The sequence below is a fragment of the Triticum urartu genome, chromosome 6A, assembly GCF_056163025.1.
Source record: "Triticum urartu cultivar PI428250 chromosome 6A, HENAU_Tu73, whole genome shotgun sequence".
Taxonomy (NCBI): domain Eukaryota; kingdom Viridiplantae; phylum Streptophyta; class Magnoliopsida; order Poales; family Poaceae; genus Triticum; species Triticum urartu.
Genome location: NC_141878.1, coordinates 283482984 through 283489698, shown reverse-complemented (window position 1 = coordinate 283489698; position 6715 = coordinate 283482984).

Genomic DNA, 6715 nt, shown 5'->3' with positions numbered 1-6715 from the left:
AGTAATCTGTGAGCCACAGGGACTCAGCAATCTCGCACCCTCGCGATCAAGACTATTTAAGCTTGTAGGTACTCGCGATCAAGACTATTTAAGCTTGTAGGTAAGGCAAGGTAAATATGAGTGGAGCTGCAGCAAGCGACTAGCAAATATGGTGGCTAACTTATTCGCAAAAGAGAGCGAGAAGAGGAGGCAAGCGCGAGCGAGAAACTAGAGAACCACCTGCGCAAACATTACTCCAACACCGTGTCCACTTCCCGGACTCCGCCGAGAAGAGGCCATCACGGTAACACACTCAGTTGATTCATTTTAATTAATTAAGGTTCAAGTTATCTACAACCGGACATTAACAAATTCCCATCTGCCCATAACCGCGGGCACGGCTTTCGAAAGTTCAAATCCCTGCAGGGGAGTCCCAACTTAGCCCATGACAAGCTCTCACGGTCAACGAAGGAATAGACCTCCTCCCAAGACGTTCCGATCAGACTCGGTATCTCGGTTATTCAAGACATTTCGACAGTTTAAAACAAGACCAGCAACACCGCCCGAATGTGCCGACAAATCCCGATAGGAGTTGCACATATCTCTTTCTCAGGGCACACTCAGATTGTCTTGGGTACGGGTAGGCCAGCCCAGAGTTGCCCCTGGTGGCCACCGGTAGCTGACAGGTGGACCAACACTCAGAGGAACACTGGCCCGGGGGGGTTAAAATAATGATGACCCTTGAGTCTGCAGAACCCAAGGGAAAAAGAGGCTAGGTGGTAAATGGTAAAACCAAGGTTGGGCATTGCTGGAAAAGCCTTAATCAAGGCGAACTATCAAGGGGTTCCCATTATAACCCAACCGCGTAAGGAACGCAAAATCCGGGAACATAACACCGATATGACGGAAACTAGGGCGGCAAGAGTGGAACAGAACACTAGGCGAGAGGCCGAGCCTTCCACCCTTTACCAAGTATATAGATGCATTAAGATAACATGGCAATATAATGATATCCCAACAAGTAAATAAATGTTCCAACAAGGAACGGCCTCCAATCTTCACCTGCAACTAGCAACGCTATAAGAGGGGCTGAGCAAAGCGGTAACATAGCCAATCAACGGTTTGCTAGGACAAGGTGGGTTAGAGGTTTGACATGGCAATATGGGAGGCTTGAAAACAAGTGGTAGGCATCGTAGCAATGGCATAGCAAAAGAGCGAGCAAACTAGCATAGCAAAGATAGTAGTGATTTCGAGGGTATGATCATCTTGCCTGCACAGTTGTCAGAGTTGACTGGATCCTCGAAAGCAAACTCAACGGGCTCCTCATTAGCGAACTCTTCTCCCGGCTCTACCCAAACAAGACAAACAAGCAACAAGGATACAATCAACACGTGCAAACTCAAACAATGCAATGCAAAGATGGTATGCTATGCGGGATGCGATGCGGGATGCGAAATGCAAGATATGACAGGAAATGCATGAACCTGGCCTCAACTTGTAAAACCAAGTGTGCCACTGGAAAGATGAGATGAAATCGCTTGAAAACGATATAAAGAATGCCGGAATCGGAGTTACGGTTTGAAAATGGCAAGCGATTCAAATATGACACCGGTCTGCGATTGACAGCAAGTAGCCATCTAAATGCAATGAGATTAACATGCTACAGCACCCAAACATGACAACAAAATACATGGAAGGTATGCACACAAGATTCTTAACAAAAGTCTAGCACTGAGCTACGGTCAATTCATCCATTAACAGGTTCAAACAAGCATGGCAAAAATGCATATGGCAAACAGATTTCAGACTTAGTGAAATTAGCACTTGTATGGAATTTCAGATCAGGTTGCACTCTTCGTAGCAACAAAACTACATGCTACAGGACCTGAACATGGCAAAGTAAAGCATGGCATGGAGCTACTCAAAGAACATAACAAAAGTCCCTTAGTGACCTTGAGCCAAAAGGGATCAGAAAATACAATTGCAAGCATGTGAACATAGCAAAAACATAATCAGTTTTTCAGACTTGGTGAAAAACTGGCACATGCTGAAATATAACTCAAGTAGGCATGTTTACGAGCTCGATGCACTCACTACGGTGCAAGTCATGACAAGACAAGCATACATCCATCAAGAAGGCACAAAATTCAAGCTAGACATGGCAAGAACAATAACATAGCATGCACGGATCAACTACAACATCATCGGCAAAATTGCAAACAAGTTGACAATCTGCCCAGATTCATGAAGTAGCAAAAGTAGAGCTCGATTAACTCAAGGGAGGGTGCTCCATAATTGCAAACAAAGGCATGGATGGATAGAGCACTACAATATTAACAAAACATCCTTACTGATCATCCTCAAAAGAGGCACGGATCACTAGGAAACAACATGAACATATGGCAACATGAGCTAAACAGATCAAGGACTTGGTGGAATTGCTGTCCCTGAAAACAGAATTAGCAAGTGCACCACTTTGCAAGCTTGCACTAGTCACCACACACATCACAAAAATACATGGGTTGCACCTCTGGAAAGATGACAAAACCCTTAACAAAACATATGTAGAGCACATGGGCATATCATGCACACATTAATCATGGCAAAAATGACAAAATGCTAAATGGAGTAACAGATCTGACAATTATCTCAAGTAGCCCTCTTCTAACAGCATTTCGGGCATCAAGATGAACTCAAATGAAAATAATGCAATGGAACGAAATGATGTACTCTCTGAGATGAACATTTTGATATGCTATATGCATGAATAGGAGCTACGGATGCAAAGTTACGGGGCTATGAACATGAGCACTTGGATCTGAGAAAACTGGGACTTAGACGAAAATTCAACCTCTCTCAGATCTAGGGTTTCACGGAACCCGAGGCGGCGGCGGATCACTGTTCACCGGCGAGTGGTGGTGGCCGGGGCCGGCGAGGACGGCGGGTGCTCCGGCGAGGGAGCTCGTCGGCGTCGAGGGGGAAGGAGGAGGACGGCGGAGCGCGGGATCCGAGGAGGCGGCTGCTTCGGGCGGCGGGAACGGCGCGGCGGGGCGGCGGCCCGGCGAGCGGCGGACGAGGCGGCGGGCGGCGACTATGGCGCCACGGCGGCGCCGGACGGCGAGCGGGCTCGGCCGCGGGGAAGAGCAGGCGGGCGGCGGCGCGGTAGATCTGGGCCGCGGGGGCCCCGGATGGGCCTCGCGGGCCTCGGCGGCGGTGGCGGTGGCGCGCCACGCGGCAGCTTGCCACTGGTGCGGGCGGGCGGCGGCGATTTTGTCCGGCCCGGACGGACGTGTCCGGCCGGCGCGGAGGCGAAATTAGGGTTTTCGGGGGAGAGGAAGATCCGGATTTGGAGGGGGTGCTAGTTTTATAGGTAGAGGGAGCTAGGAGAGTCCAAATGAGGTGCGGTTTTCGGCCACGCGATCGTGATCAAACGCTCTAGATGATGGAGCATAGTTAGGTGGGTTTTGGGACAAATTGGAGGGGTGTTGGGCTGCAACACACAGGAGGCCTTTTCGGTCCCTCGGTTAACCGTTGGAGTATCAAACGAAGTCCAAATGATACGAAACTTGACAAGCGGTCTACCGGTAGTAAACCAAGGCCGCTTGGCAAGTCTCGGTCCAATCCGGAAATGTTTAATCCCCACACACGAAAGAAAGGTAGAATTGACCACCGGAGGAGAACGAAGCACCGGAATGCAAAACGGACAACGGGGAAAATGCTCGAATGCATGAGATGAACACATATGCAAATGCAATGCACATGATGACATGATATGAGATGCATGACAACGATAACAACACACGGAGACAAAGACCCGAACCTGAGATAATAAAAATAACTTAACACCGGAAACGGCAAGAGTTGGAGTACAAATTGGGAAAGTTACATCCGGGGTGTTACAGAAGATGACCATACCCTCGAAATCACTTCTATCTTTGCTTGCTAGTTGCTCGCTCTTTTGCTATGCCTATGCTACGATACCTACCACTTGCTTATCATGCCTCATATATTGTTAAGCCAAGCCTCTAACCCACCTTGTCCTAGCAAACCGTTGTTTGGTTATGTTACCGCTTTGCTCAGCCCCTCTTATAGCGTTGTTAGTTGTAGGTGAAGTTGAAGTTTGTTCCTTATTGGAACATGGAGATGTTGTTCCTTGTTGGAACATGATTATTTGTTGGGATATCACAATATGTCTTATTTAATTAATGCACCTATATACTTGGTAAAGGGTGGAAGGCTCGGCCTTATGCCTGGTGTTTTGTTCCACTCTTGCCGCCCTAGTTTCCGTCATATTGGTGTTATGTTCCCGGATTTTGCGTGCCTTACACGGTTGGGTTATAATGGGAACCCCTTGACAGTTCGCCTTGAATAAAACTCCTCCAGCAATGCCCAACATTGGTTTTACCATTTGCCACCTAGCCTTTTCTTTCCCTTGGGTAGGCCTGCCCAAGGGTCATATTTATTAAACCCCGGGCCAGTGCTCCTACGAGTGTTGGTCCAACCTGTCAGCTGCCGGTGACCACCAGGGGCAACTCTAGGCTGGCCTACCGGAACCTTGGACAATCCGGTGTGCCCTGAGAAAGAGATATGTGCAGCTCCTATCGGGATTTGTTGGCATATTCGGGTGGCTTTGCTGGTCTTGTTTTACCATTGTCAAAATGTCTTGTAACCGGGATTCCGAGTCTGATCGGATCTTCCCGCTAGAAGGAATATCCTTCATTGATCGTGAGAGCTTGTGATGGGCTAAGTTGGGACACCCCTGCAGGGATTTGAACTTTCGAAAGCCGTGCCCACGGTTATGGGCAGATGGGAATTTGTTAATGTCCGGTTGTAGAAAACCTGAATTTTATCTTAATTAAAATTCATCAACTGCGTGGGTAACCGTGATGGTCTCTTCTCGGCGGAGTCCGAGAAGTGAACACGGTGTTGGAGTTATGTTTGGCGTAGGTTGTTCTAGGATCACTTCTTGATCATAGTTTCTCGACCGTTCTTTTGCCTTCTCTTCTCGCTCTCATTTGCGTATATGTTAGCCACCAAATATGCTAGTCGCTTGCTACAGCTCCACCTCGTCCCTTTTACCCTTCCTATAAGCTTAAATAGTCTTGATCGCGAGGGTGTGAGATTGCTGAGTCCCCGTGACTCACAGATACTTCCAAAACCAGTTTGCAGGTGCCGATGTTACCGAGCAGGTGACGCAACCAAGCTCAAGGAGGAGCTCGATGAAGATCTTGTCCTTTGTGTTGTTTCGTTCTAGTTGATCAGTAGTGGAGCCCAGTCGAGACGATCGGGGATCTGTGTAGCATTTGGGGTACTCTTCTTTTATTTTGGCTCCGTAGTCGGGCCTTGATTGTAACTGGTTGAGGTAATGCTTTATTCATGTAATTGTGTGAAGTGGCGATTGTAAGCCAACTATGTATCTCTTTCCCTTATGTATTACATGGGTTGTGTGAAGATTACCTCACTTGAGACATTGCTTTCAATGCGGTTATGCCTCTAAGTCGTGCTTCGACTCGTGGGAGATATAGCCGCATCGAGGGCGTTACATTTGAAAAGGCCACGTGATGCTACAGAGTTAGCCAAATTAGTATCAGAGGCAGCGGTTGTCGTTAGATGTCATGTACATATCCTCCCAACATGGATTCAATACAGGAATGACTAAGACGAAGCCCAGTTCAACACCTTCCTCGACCATTTATCAGTAAGTATGGTTATATATGGAAACTAGTAATATCGTCTTGCTCTGTCCCATACTTTATGGGTTGCTGATAATGAGACTCCCATAATTTTCAACAGATGAGGTTCAAGTTGGATAGCCAGGATGATGCAACCCGACAAGCTTGCACCCATGTTTTGAAGTCTGCTCTGTGACAGTATCAGTATAACTTGAGGAAAAGTCACATTGAAGGCAAGGCTAACAGTGAACTTGCCCGAACATCTCTAGTGGAAAATATATCGGGTGAAGACTGGAGAGGCCTCGTTAAACACTGGTCTGATACAAAGTATCAGATACATTATATATATATATATGTATGTGTGATGAGATCACATGTTGAAGTCCTATTTATGCATGTGCCTCACAAATCTATCTTCTTATAGGTGAACTGTTCAAAGAACAAGGCCAATTGTACGAAAGTGAAATTCCAGCAGACGACAGGATATCATAGGTATATTGCACACTACGAGGCTCTTGTAATTAGCTGTTGTTTCACTCTTTTCGATGTACCATATTATCAGATCTATATTGACTTGTTCCAAATGCAGAGGAAAGCCCGCAAGGACCAAGAAGTACCTGAACCAAATGCTATGGAAATCTTCAAGGACTGTCACACCAGTAAGACGAAGGGCATGACTACACCAGTCAAAGCCGCTGTTGTAAGTCCTTAATCCTCATGCCTTTTAACTACAACTTACTCTAACTTGTGCCTTGAACTGCATGGTTTGCAGCCAATGTCTATTACTCTTTTCAATTTTATACGCAATTGTCTTAGCGTATCATTACACCTTTCAAGGTTTAAAAGAGAGGAGTGATGTTCCTTTGATCTTGATCTGTAATCTAGTTCCGTGTTGGACTTTCCCACACAACGTTACAATTGCCTCTTTGTCTGTTCTTAGTTGTTTTGTGATATGAATGATGTCATGCTATGCTTACTATATTATAAACTTTGTCTCTTTATCCTTAGCTGTCAATACAATGTGAAGAAATAGACAATATATCAGCCATGGTACATGGTCATAT